This window comes from Lissotriton helveticus, chromosome 7, assembly GCF_964261635.1.
Source record: "Lissotriton helveticus chromosome 7, aLisHel1.1, whole genome shotgun sequence".
In the NCBI taxonomy this organism is placed as follows: domain Eukaryota; kingdom Metazoa; phylum Chordata; class Amphibia; order Caudata; family Salamandridae; genus Lissotriton; species Lissotriton helveticus.
Window position 1 is genome coordinate 1,720,941,460 of NC_136068.1, and position 13,267 is coordinate 1,720,954,726.

The window sequence follows — 13,267 nt, forward strand, 5'->3', positions numbered from 1 at the left end:
GCTAAAGCAGAGCCTAACCGGGCCCAAAAAGAGACCGGGGGAAGTCCAAAAGCCCCAGAGTCCGCTAGAGCAGGACCACCAACCAAGGACCCATGTTCCTGCTACAGCAGGAACCACTTACCTGAAGACGCATCCGGAGAGAAATGACGCGCAGAACTAAAAAAACAGGCTGATGGGTTGGGCCGGCCCGCCTCTTATAGTGGTCAGGTGGTAATGGGTCGGCCATCTTGGGAAGGGATGGGAGGCATGGGAGGCTAACTTTTTGCTTTGGAGGGTTCTGGTGTGGAGCTGAAGCTCACTATGTAAGTCATGTGGCGAGGAAGACTAACGAGGAGGTAATGCATCCTGCTTATTGTATGGCGATCTTGCAATGTCACGATCTGGACGCTCCAGAGCCCCAGAGGATGCACTTCTAACCCCTAGTGCTAGGACGTAGCTCAATGCCCCAACACAAATTAGAAACCTACTTGGACTAAGACCCATGCACAAGCCACTAAGCAATACTCTGCGGGTAGTGTTTTCTGGTCATGGTTAGTCCCTCTGGATGAGTTCAGGGAGGCAGTGGACCTCCAAAATCTCTTTTGTTAATGACTAACACATTTAAAATAGCACTAAGAAACAAGTGGTAAAACTGCAAAATGTTTTTTTTTAACACACAAGTTTAGTGCACAAAACGTGACTGGTCACAACACAGAATGAGAAAACAAATGCAGTACTGCATGACATGGCTAGGGAGTGCAATATGAACAGCCCTAACATGGTTATCATGTTCCTAGCATCTTAACACACTTTAGCTACTTCTAAGGGCTATGATAATATTTAGCACAAGCAAAAAATAGCTAGCTTATGACTCAATTTTCTTAAGATGGATCACACAGCAGACCTTTCACAGTGAACAAGCATTGGCATAGCCAATAGATCTAGCTTTTGGGACCTTATAAGTGTTTAGCCATGCAACAGTTGATGTTGTTGCACCAATGATATTGTGCTGCATAACTAAATACTTATAAAGTCCCAAAAGCTAGACCTATTGGCTATGCCAATGCTTGTTGTTTCTCAGAAGGAGGCTAGGATGACGCAGCACTCACTGTCTCATCAATTATAGATTGGAGGTATGACCTAGAAACCATCCGAACCTCCGAACCTGCCAAGAGAGCCGCTGCCTAGTGCTCATTACAGATTCCTCCTGAGGCGGAAAGCCGGGAGAGTTGACACCGATATTTTAACCTTTTAAAACTATTGTGATACTGTGTTCTTTACTTACTTGCTCTTGGGCATAGAACGCTACAAAATCGAAGCACCCTCGCACAGCCGAATTAGCGCTGCAGCGGGTGAGTGTTTGTGTGTATTTTGCCGCCATTCCCCGATCCAGCAGACACGCCCACTCGCGCTGGCCACGCCCCATGCTCCAGGCTATTTAAACCTGCGCTGACAACTAGCGCTTCCATTACAGATTCCTCCTGAGGCGGAAAGCCGGGAGAGTTGACACCGATATTTTAACCTTTTAAAACTATTGTGATACTGTGTTTTTTACTTACTTGCTCTTGGACATAGAACGCTGCAAAATCGAAGCACCCTCGCAGAGCCGAATTAGCGCTGCAGCGGGTGAGTGTTTGTGTGTTTTTTGCCGCCATTCCCCGATCCAGCAGACACGCCCACTCGCGCTGGCCACGCCCCCTGCTCCAGGCTATTTAAACCTGCGCTGACAACTAGCGCTTCCATTACAGATTCCTCCTGAGGCGGAAAGCTGGGAGAGTTGACACCGATATTTTAACCTTTTAAAACTATTGTGATACTGTGTTTTTTACTTACTTGCTCTTGGGCATAGAACGCTGCAAAATCGAAGCACCCTCGCACAGCCGAATTAGCGCTGCAGCGGGTGAGTGTTTGTGTGTATTTTGCCGCCATTCCCCGATCCAGCAGACACGCCCACTCGCGCTGGCCACGCCCCCTGCTCCAGGCTATTTAAACCTGCGCTGACAACTAGCGCTTCCATTACAGATTCCTCCTGAGGCGGAAAGCCGGGAGAGTTGACACCGATATTTTAACCTTTTAAAACTATTGTGATACTGTGTTTTTTACTTACTTGCTCTAGGGCATAGAACGCTGCAAAATCAAAGCACCCTCGCACAGCCGAATTAGCGCTGCAGCGGGTGAGTGTTTGTGTGTATTTTGCCGCCATTCCCCGATCCAACAGACACGCCCACTCGCGCTGGCCACGCCCCCTGCTCCAGGCTATTTAAACCTGCGCTGACAACTAGCGCTTCCATTACAGATTCCTCCTGAGGCTGAAAGCCGGGAGAGTTGACACCGATATTTTAACCTTTTAAAACTATTGTGATACTGTGTTTTTTACTTACTTGCTCTTGGGCATAGAACGCTGCAAAATCGAAGCACCTTCGCACAGCCGAATTAGCGCTGAAGCGGGTGAGTGTTTGTGTGTATTTTGCCGCCATTCCCCGATCCAGCAGACACGCCCACTCGCGCTGGCCACGCCCCCTGCTCCAGGCTATTTAAACCTGCGCTGACAACTAGCGCTTCCATTACAGATTCCTCCTGAGGCGGAAAGCCGGGAGAGTTGACACCGATATTTTAACATTTTAAAACTATTGTGATACTGTGTTTTTTACTTACTTGCTCTTGGGCATAGAACGCTGCAAAATCGAAGCACCCTCGCACAGCCGAATTAGCGCTGCAGCGGGTGAGTGTTTGTGTGTATTTTGCCGCCATTCCCCGATCCAGCAGACACGCCCACTCGCGCTGGCCACGCCCCTCCTAGCACCCCTTCCTCTTCCATAAAATATGTATATCTATCGGAGGCGCAGCGGACGAGCGCAGCGGGCGCGACGATTGCGCGCCAAAGGCGCGCTTAAGGCATGCTCGTCTGCGCTCGTCCTCGCCAAGGTAGCGCCATGGGCCACCTATGCTGCCGGTTTTGATCTCATACATCAGGAGCATCTCCCTCCAGGGCCACTTTACTCTAGAGAGCAGCTCATTCAATTGGGTCAGCTACATGCAGATAAAGGAATACTTTCCCTAGCACCTACGTCACATCCTCGAGCTGATGTACTACGTGACGATCTTCTGAATTGTGGCCTACTAAACGTCAGGTCCCTGCCTAAACATTGCACGGAGATCCAACTTGTAGTGGATTCTCATGAACTAGATATTCTGTTCATGACAGAAACATGGACTCGTCCAGACTGTTTGGTCGACCCTGGCTTTGCCTGCCCTTCCGGGTTTAAATTTTTCCATTCCCCTAGGCCTGTTGGTAAAGGCGGGGGTTGGGAGTGATTTTCAGAGCCTCCTGCAGCATTAAGATCCTTAACTTAGACCCAACTTTGGGCACTGAGATGCTGGGGCTCTCTATCCAGACCCGCTCTGGGTCTACTGTCACTGGGCTAGTCTGCTACCGCCCTCCAGGGACGTTTAGCCTTCTACAGCAACAAGCGCTAATCACTACCCTGACCAATATCGCCTTATCTCACCAAAAGCTACTTATCCTCAGTGATTTTAATCTTTGGCGCAATGGCACACTTGATTCAGCTCTCGGAAACCTTCTTCAAGCATGTGAAAGTTTTGGTCTCTCCCAATTGGTCTCTAAGACCACCCACAAAGCAGGCCACCTCTTGGACCTGGTCTTTGCGGTACCAGATCTAGTGGTTATGGGGGACACGCTGCCAATGGACTGGACAGACCACTCTTTAGTTAAATTCTTTCTTTTTAAGAAGTTGGACCTACACAAGGCACCTGTCCCGACCAGGGAAATTAAGTGTAGAGACTGGAAGGCTCTCTCACGACTACACCCTTCTGGTGAATTGTTCCACCTGGACTCGCTCTTCGATGTGAACAAATGCGCTGATGAAAACTACAATTCTTTTTACAACAGCATTTCTTTGGTTGTGGACACCTTTGCTCCTCTAAAAACTCGGTTCTTTAGGGGTAAAGATTCTGCCCCATGGTTTAACGACGATCTAAAAACTTTAAAACTGGGTTGTAAACAAGCTGAGAGAAAGTGGAGACGCGACTACAATGAAATCTCTAAAGAAATGTGGAAAACTAAGATTCTTGCTTATAAAAATCTCATTAAAAAATCTAAAGCTGACTATTACTCCTCTCTGCTCTGTAACACCGCCAACAACTCTAGGAGCATTTTTAACATCTTAAATAGCGTCACCAACCCGGAGTCTTGCAAGAATGTGCTTGTCCCGTCCCAAGATCTCTGCGACAATCTTGCCATATTCTTTAAGGGGAAAATAGAACTGATCCTTAAAGACTTGGACACCCCTCTTGACACTGACCCCGGTCCTGGTTCCCCGGTTGACCCACTACCTGATTCGGCTTTGGCTCTGGACAAGTCATTGTTCAGGCTCCTGCCGCTTACATTTGATAACTTTTCCAAGGTAGCTAGAGGGATTGTTTCCGGCTCTCCTTTGGACCCGGTGCCTCCCAAAATTTGGAAGGAATTTGAAGATGAGTTTTACCCCCCACTCCATCTTATCTGCAATCAATCCCTGGTGACTGGCACCGTCCCTGCTCACTGGAAACGGGCGTTAGTCTCCCCCTTGCTAAAAAAACCCTCCTTGGATCCTGACTGCTCCAAAAAATATCGGCCTATCTCACTGCTGCCGTTCCCCGCCAAGATAGTCGAGCGGGTGGTCAGTAACACTCTCTCCATCCACCTGGAACATCATCTTTTACTTGACAAGGACCAATTTGGCTTTCGGCCTGCTCATGGAACCGAAACAGCCCTCATCACCGCTATGGACGAACTTCAAAGGCGTGCAGACAGAAGACAGGCATCATTTTTGATCCTGCTCGATATGTCTGCCGCCTTTGACACAGTAAACCACAAGATCCTACTGAGGCGGTTGTTTGAGGCTGGAGTGAGAGACTAGGCACTGCAATGGTTCCACTCTTTTTTGCAGGACAGGCAGCAGGCAGTTTCTTTGCCTCCTTTCCAATCATCCTTTTCCCCGGTACTGCACGGAGTTCCTCAGGGCTCTGCTATCAGCCCAATTCTTTTTAATGTATACCTCAGGCCGCTAATCTCGCTTATTAAAGGATTCGGCATCAGAATTGTTAATTATGCCGATGACACGCAGATGATCCTCTCCTTGGAAGGAGAGGATTCTATCTCTGTGGAGGTCTTACACAATTGTCTACGGAACACATCAAGATGGTTAAAGGCTAATTCACTTCAGTTTAATGTCGGGAAAACCGAAGTGCTTTTTAGCGCTGGAACGAGGATCCCTCGCCCATTCCCTAACAACTTCTGGCCCCCGGAAACAGGCTCCAACGTACGGCCTGCGGACTCTGTCTGCAACCTAGGGGTCATGTTGAACCATGGGCTCAGCATTGGACACCCATGTGCAGAAAACATCGGCTTGTTGCCTTGCCATCCTTCGCTCACTAAGGAAGGTTCTGCCCCTTTTACCTACCTATGCCTGCGCCCAAGTGGTTAGATGTACCATCCTGAGCAGGTTGGACTATTGTAACGCCCTCCTCCTCGGGTCCCCTGAGTATCTACTGGACAGGCTCCAAAGGGTCCAATCTGCGGCTGCTAAATTGGCTTTGGGGCTGCCGAGAAGATCTCATGGACCATCTGCCCTGGCAAAACTACACTGGCTTTGAGGTTCCGTAAAAATTATTACGACGTTCTGGGCATTACCGAATATGGTTTGGTATCTACGAACCGTAAATGGTGAGTTCGATGAGTGTACGCATTCTCGCTACACTACCTGATAGAGTTCGCCTAATATTACGTGTTCTTCATCCGAACCCTCGGGTTCCATTTTAGATACGGCATCCATTTTGTTTCTTGCCCTCACGTAGTCAGCGAGCAGGTAACTGTTCGCCCCCTGACCTTCTAGTTCCCAAGCCTTGCGGAAGAGGCATATTCCTTTCATGCGTCTTTATGGCCGGAGGAATGACACAGCGAAGGCAGATGGCTCAGCTTGAGGGTAATCTGGTCATGCCGGTCTATTGTGACAGCCGTGCAGGCAATAGGATTCAACTCTTTGATCCTACGATCATGCTGCCGATATTACCCCCACACTCTTTTCTCTACACGTGTCTGACTTCCTTGCAGCTGCTTTTGTCTCTTCTTCTTGGCCATTTACAACTCTAATGGGTGTGCCTAATGGTGGGAAGATGTGCTTTTACAGTTGGGAACCGGCAGTGCAACTGTAATTATGTTCCGGGATTCAGAAAACATGAAAGCGACCCTTTTGAAGTTTACTGTGGGAACTGGATTGTAACCTTTTGTTCACATGTTGTGCAATGGCAACATTTTGTATAAAAGAGAGCGACCTACATATGCAATTTGAAGCAGACTCGCAGAACCTACATGCCGATGTACTTCTAATGACTCTTGTTTCCCTGCAGTAAATAAACGCTGATCTTTGACGCCGAAGGAAGTGTCCCGTGTCTCTGTCACTTGTGCGCCGAAACAGGTATCCCATGAAGGTTATAGGTGTTGTTCCCTGGCACCGCTGGTTCTGTTAAAAGTCCAGTCCTTCAGTTGGCGCCCAACGTTGGGCGACATCAGCGGTACCGGTCCAAAGGCTGACGATCGTGAGGAACTTCGTGTGAAATCTCCGAGGGAAGGTGCACCCCGCTTCATCGATCCTGTTGTCGAAATAAGTGGCCCGAAGATTTTCCCTGCGAAGATTCCCGCCTCCTGACGGCTGCGACGGACCGATGCCCTGACTGTCGACCTGTCTTCGATGCCCGGCGCAGACCTTACGTACAAGCGAGACGATAGACGGGCCTTCCTGGTGACGCCATTGAAGTTCTGAGTTAAGTATTTGTGGGTCGCTCCCAGTCCTTAGTGGTTGTTCTAGCTTCTTAAAGCTTTGTTGTAGCCTTTTAAGGCTTTGTTGTATTAGCTCACCGAGCTTTGTTGTAGCCTTTTAAGGCTTTGTTGTATTAGCTCACCGAGCTTTGTTGTAGCCTTTTAAGGCTTTGTTGTATTAGCTCACCGAGCTTTGTTGTAGCCTTAAGGCTTTGTTGTATTGCATGGCTCCATTGCATTTGTGGTTCTTAGTTGTGGTTCTTAGTATTTATTTGACAGTTGCAATTGCCAAAAACCGAGGGTTTTGTCTTACACGAAGATTTAGCACTTCGGTAACCGTTGAAGTTTGATACTAGGTTAGTGTGCACGATGCCTAGCCATAGTGGTTTGTTTAGTATCTTCAAATGTTGCGCAATGGATTCCCGGTTGGAGGACTCGTGTCCGATACCTCCAGTTGGAACTCCGATATATGAGCTCTACAGTCGACATGGTGTGGGTCCTATTATATATAATGAATACTGGGTCCGTTACACGAAAAAAGACGGTGTCCTTAGTTGGCCACCACATGGAAGTTTTGAACTTACGATTTTAGATAATCTCGAAGCTAAATTATTCCAAAAGAAAGCTAGGCCGGCTATGTTTGATTCTTTTCGGTTGTGGCGTAAAGAGGCCAAGCAGAAAGAAATCAAAAAGCTTAAAAAGGATCAAAGAGAAGGGTTTGTTCCGATAATGCAAGTTGTACAACAATGTAAGCAAGAGAAAGAAGAAAAAGAAATGGAAGTTTCCACTAGACTACATCACATGAGTATAGATAAATGTTATCCGGTTTTACCGACTGGCCTAGATAAGAAAGAAGAAGATTCGAAGGAGGATTCCTTGTTAGCGTATTTAATGAAATCGCCACCTCCTTATGCACAGGGTGCTACGGCTCCTGTAGCTCCTCCTGTAGTTCCTCCTGTTGTTCCGGCGGCTGCGGGTCAGCCCGTTGTTAATCCTACGTTTGTCCCACCATCTGTCCCTGTACCAGTACCTCCTCAATCTGTTATTCCTGTTACCCCGACTACCTTGTCTGTTTCTACTACTATGCCTTCCTTCGTTTCTAATGTTATTGCTCCTGCTCTTCTTTCTTCTTCCCCTGCTGTTCGTAATCGTATCCCTAACACTGTTGCTACCCTTTATTCACCGCTTATTGGTCAGTTATTTCCGTCTGGTCTTTCCGAAACTCCCCAGAGACGGAGCCAGATCCCTAGTGGAAGGGAAAGAGAGACATTAGTGACTATGGCACATAGATGGATAAGACACCCTGCTAACTACACTCCACGTGTGGTCTTCGACACGTTTTCTCAGTTTAATGAGCCTACGCAGAGATTCGTGTTCGAAGAGATGTGTAACATTTTGAGGGAAGAATGGTATAATAATGATGTAGACATTGTACCGCCCGACGTAACTGAACTCCAAAGTCACTTTTCGAATGGTATGATTGTAGGGGATGATGTACGACGTGCCTTGGAGCGTTTGTTAGCATTTAGATCCACCGTGCATTCTCAAGTATCGTTTAATGGTGCCACTGAGAATTGGAAAGCGGCTCCTGGTCAGTACCCTATGCGAGAGGTTCCACCACTTTGGGTGCCTGGTGATCCGCAAGCTAACCCTGCGGTTTTACCGCACTTCCGAAGAGTGTGGATACACCTCCCATGGAAACGATCAGAAGTGTTGCAAGTGAAGCAATCCTTGCCTGATCCGCGTAAGAATCCGGCTGGTTATAATAACGAGCTATCCCAACTGGTGGAAGCTTCTGTTATGAACCTTGCCGATATCGACATGTTGTTTGGTAATGTCGTACCACAACCAGTTTGGGCGAAAATTCGCCAAGCAAATCACGCAAATGAGTTAGGTGGTGATTGGGCTGCACTGATAGCGGCTGATGCATTACAAGTTGGTGGGGCTAAGCCTGAGCAGTTGATCTTAGATTTACCGCAGAAAATCATTACGCTCATGAAAACTCTCATGCCAGCGATGAGGGTGAACTGGGATAAGTTATCAGCCTGTAAACAAAAGAAAGACGAGAGTGTCTCGGATTTCTTTACAAGGTTTGAGGAAGCGTTTGTCGACCACAGCGGTCAGGACATGGGCGCTGAGGGAGGCCAGCGGTTATTTGTCAACAAGTTCTTGTCGAATTTGTTGCCTGAGCTAAGCAACAAATTGAAGAATTCAGGAAGTGCATGGGCGGTTTCAACCACTGCACAGATATTAGCAACGGCTCAATACTATGAGAATAGGGAAAAGGAAGAAAGTGATCGTGTAGATGAGAAAACGAAAGAGCTCAAAACGAAGGTTTTGTTGCAGCAAGCATATCCTCCACGATCAAATCAAAATGATTCGCAACAGCAGTATCGACCACGAGCACAGCCCGATAGGATGCAGCCGCGCTCTGACAACTGCGGCTTTGACTATAGATCTTCACTTGGGTATAATCAGTGCGCATATTGTAGAAGAGAGGGACACATAAAATATGAGTGTCCTGCTTTACGGGACCGTCTAAATGGCGTGTCGATACGAGGAAACCGTGGTGGTGGTCCTCAACAGGCATCACGAGGTAGAGGTCGCGGTGCACCCCAAAATCAGATTGATCGTCATCAAAATCAATCAGATACGAATAATTGTTTTGACCAACGAAATGCGGGGTCAGTTCGATCTGCGCAATATAATGTGGACGATTATTACGTAGAACATGAGACTGTTGCAAACGACCATTACTAGGACAGCCACAGACAAAGAGAGGGAGTAGTATCAGTTCCGGTTGATCAGAGTGGACCTTACGTTGCAGTGGCTACATCGGGCGTAGTTGAGCCTTTTCTGTTAGACACTGGTGCGACGAAAAGTTCCATCATGCATTCGAAACTCCCTGGCGCACCTTTGTCTGGCTTAACGAATGTTTCCGTTGGATTCTCTGGCGCCCCTGTTAGCAATCCTGTCTCTAGCCCTTTACCCCTTACGATTGGCCCTCGTGAGCTGGAGGCTCCACTGATTCTGTCTACCGGCTGTGGTGAGAATCTTTTGGGTCTGGATTTGTTGAAACGACTATATGCCACTTTGTATTGCTCTCCCGAAGGAGTGGAGCTCACATTAGGTCGGAGAGTGATCTCTCCTATGTACTTGTCGATCAATAGGTTCCCACCGGAATTGAGTTCCCTTCCTGTGTCTCTATGGGCCACAGGTCCCAATGATGTGGGTCTGTTAGACATTCCACCTTATGTGATTCAATTGAAACCAAATGTGCGATTACCACGTTTACCTCAATATCGTATCTCTCTTGATGGTGAGCGAGCGCTGTTGGCAATCGTTCATGATCTAATTGGGAAAGGTGTTGTTGAAGAAACTCGTGGAAACGTGTGTAATAGCCCTGTATTGCCTATTTTGAAACGAAATGATCCATCCAAACCTCCTGTGTATCGTTTCGTAATAGATTTGAGAGAAGTCAATAAAATAGTGATTCCACAATTTCCCGTAGTCCCTGATATCACGGCCTTGCTAACAATGATTCCGGCCTCTGCCTCCTGGTTCACGGTGATCGATCTAAAGAATGCTTTCTTTAGTATCCCGATTGCTGAGGAAAGCAGAGACCTATTCGGATTCGTATTAGGTGGTCGCAGTTTTAGGCTAAAACGCGCTCCACAGGGCTACTGTGAGAGTCCGTCAATATACAGTCAAGCACTTAAAAGTCAGCTTGATGCCTTTGTGTTACCGACGGGTGCGGCTTTGATTCAATACGTTGACGACCTGCTAGTGGCGGCTGATACAGAAGCTATTTGCAAAACGGCTACAGTATCATTATTGCATTATCTACATGACTTACATCACAAAGTGTCACCTTCTAAGCTACAATATTGTTGTCAAGAAGTTACCTATTTAGGTCACTTATTGTCAAAAGAAGGGAGAAGGTTGACCCCAGAGAGAATCGCAGCGATTTCCCGAATGACTGTGCCAAAAACCCAGAGAGATGTACGTGCCTTTTTAGGTATTACATCCTACTGCAGACAATGGATTCCAAATTTTTCATTGTTGGCGAAACCATTGATAGCCCTTACGTGCAAGGATGTTTCATCTCCTTTGCCTTGGACTGAAGAGTGTCAGAAAGGTTTTTCTGAATTGCGTGATGCGTTGTGTTCGGCTCCTGTGTTGGGTACTCCTGATTACAGTAAGCCGTTTACACTATACGTTCACGAGAGAGATGGCTGTGCGTTGAGTGTTCTGACACAACCTTTTGGCGGCAAACAACGTCCATGCGCATATTTTTCCTCGACTTTAGATCCAGTAGCTAGAGCCTTGCCGAGTTGTTTAAGAGCAACAGCGGCAGCTGCGGCGTCCATTCGACAGTCCGCAGGTCTGGTCATGGATAATATGCTTACGGTGATGGTTCCACATGCAGTTGACACTCTTTTGAATCGAACGAAAACTCAACACTTGACGAGCGCAAGATTGTCTGGATATGAGTTAACGTTACTAGCCAGTCATATACGAATAAAACGATGTAATGTGTTGAATCCAGCAACATTGCTGCCGATCGACACGGAGTCAAGTGGTGAAGCACTACATGACTGTTATCTAAGAACTGAAGAGGAGACAAAGGGTCGTATTGACCTAAAAGATACTCCATTGGTAGATCCGGATGGTACCTTGTATGTGGATGGTTCCTGTTTTAAGTTGCCGAATGGTGATGTGACGACTGCGTATGCTGTAGTAACATTGAGTACGGTTGTGGAAAGCGCAAGGTTGAGTCAGAATTCGGCTCAGGCTGCTGAGCTGATCGCCTTGACAAGAGCGTGTGTGTTGTCTAAAGATAAACGGGTGAATGTGTTTACAGATAGCCAGTATGCGTTTGGTGTGGCGCATAGTTTCGGGCGATTGTGGAAAGAAAGAGGGTTCCTTACGTCGCATGGCACGAAGATTCAGCATGGACAGCTTGTGAATGACCTTCTAGATGCACTCACACTGCCTAAACAGGTGGCCGTAATCAAATGTAGTGCACATCAGAAAGTGACGGATGACGTGGGTCGTGGTAATGCGTTTGCGGATGAAACGGCTAAAGAGACAGCTAAAGATTTGACGAATCGAATGTATGTCACGAGTTCAGTGAGATGGCCAACGGAGACTAGTATGTGTGAAGACACGATTGAGAGTGTGAAGGGAATACAGAATGAAGCCACTGAGACGGAAAGGACTAAATGGAAAGAGAGCATGGGAAGATTGGATGAGAATGGATGTTGGGTTGATTTGTCAGAGAAGCAGAGATGGATGTTACCGGATGCATATGTGCTCGCTGTCGTTACAATGGCCCATGGTACGGCACACATAAGCACGAAAGACATATGCAAGTTGTTGTCTCATGTATGGAAGAATGATGGGATTACTAAGTGTGCAGAGAGAGTGGTTAAGAATTGTATGGTGTGTTTGATGCACAATCCCGGTAAGGGCACTCCCACTCCACCTGGCCATTTTGCCCCTCCTTCATGCCCTTTCGAAGTTATCCAGTTGGACTTCATCCACATGGAGAGATGTACCAACTTGAAGTTTGTGTTGGTTGTGGTATGTGCATTCTCCAGATGGATTGAGGCTTACCCCCTTAAGGACAATACTGCTTTATCTACGGCAAAAATGTTGCTCAAAGAGTATTTTCCCCGATATGGAATGCCTCGGGTTGTATGGTCGGACAACGGAAGTGAGTTCGTGGGAAGTGTGATGAAGAGTGTATGTCGTGGCCTCGGTATAAATCAAAAATTTCATAGTGCAAATCATCCACAATCAGCGGGCTTGGTGGAAGGATACAATGGCACCCTAAAACTAAAATTGGCTAAAATTCAGGCAACAACTGGTTTATCATGGCCCGACGCTTTGCCTCTAGCTCTTCTATCGACCAGGGCAACTGTACACTCACGAGTAGGGCTTAGCCCATACAAGATTGTGTTTGGCCGTCCTGCTAATATATGGGGAGTCCCAAGGCCTAAAGAGTTTGATAGAATCGAATATCCAATGTTGATTGATTATCTTCATGATCTGACTGCTAAATTGAGTTTGATTCATCAACAGGTCTTTGAGGCTCTGCCGTCACGAACAGAGGGTCCTGGTCATCAGCTCCAACCAGGGGACTGGATCCTTGTCCGTAATTTCGGACAAAAACGGAACCTTGAGCCGAGATTTGTGGGACCATACCAGGTGCAACTAGCAACGAGGACGGCAGTTCGGCTGGAAGGACGGAAGCACTGGGTACATGCTACCCACACCAAAAGAGTCCCGCTTCCTTTGCCGTCGGACACCTGGATGAGAAGAGGTCTTTCTTCATCTGAAACCGACACTCCACAACGTTTTGTCCCATTCAGCGAAGCTCAGCTTGTATCTGACACCCTTGTTGATCCCCCGCAAACAATTCCCTCTCTGTCAACACTGGGAAATTCGAGTGCTGAACAGTCATCT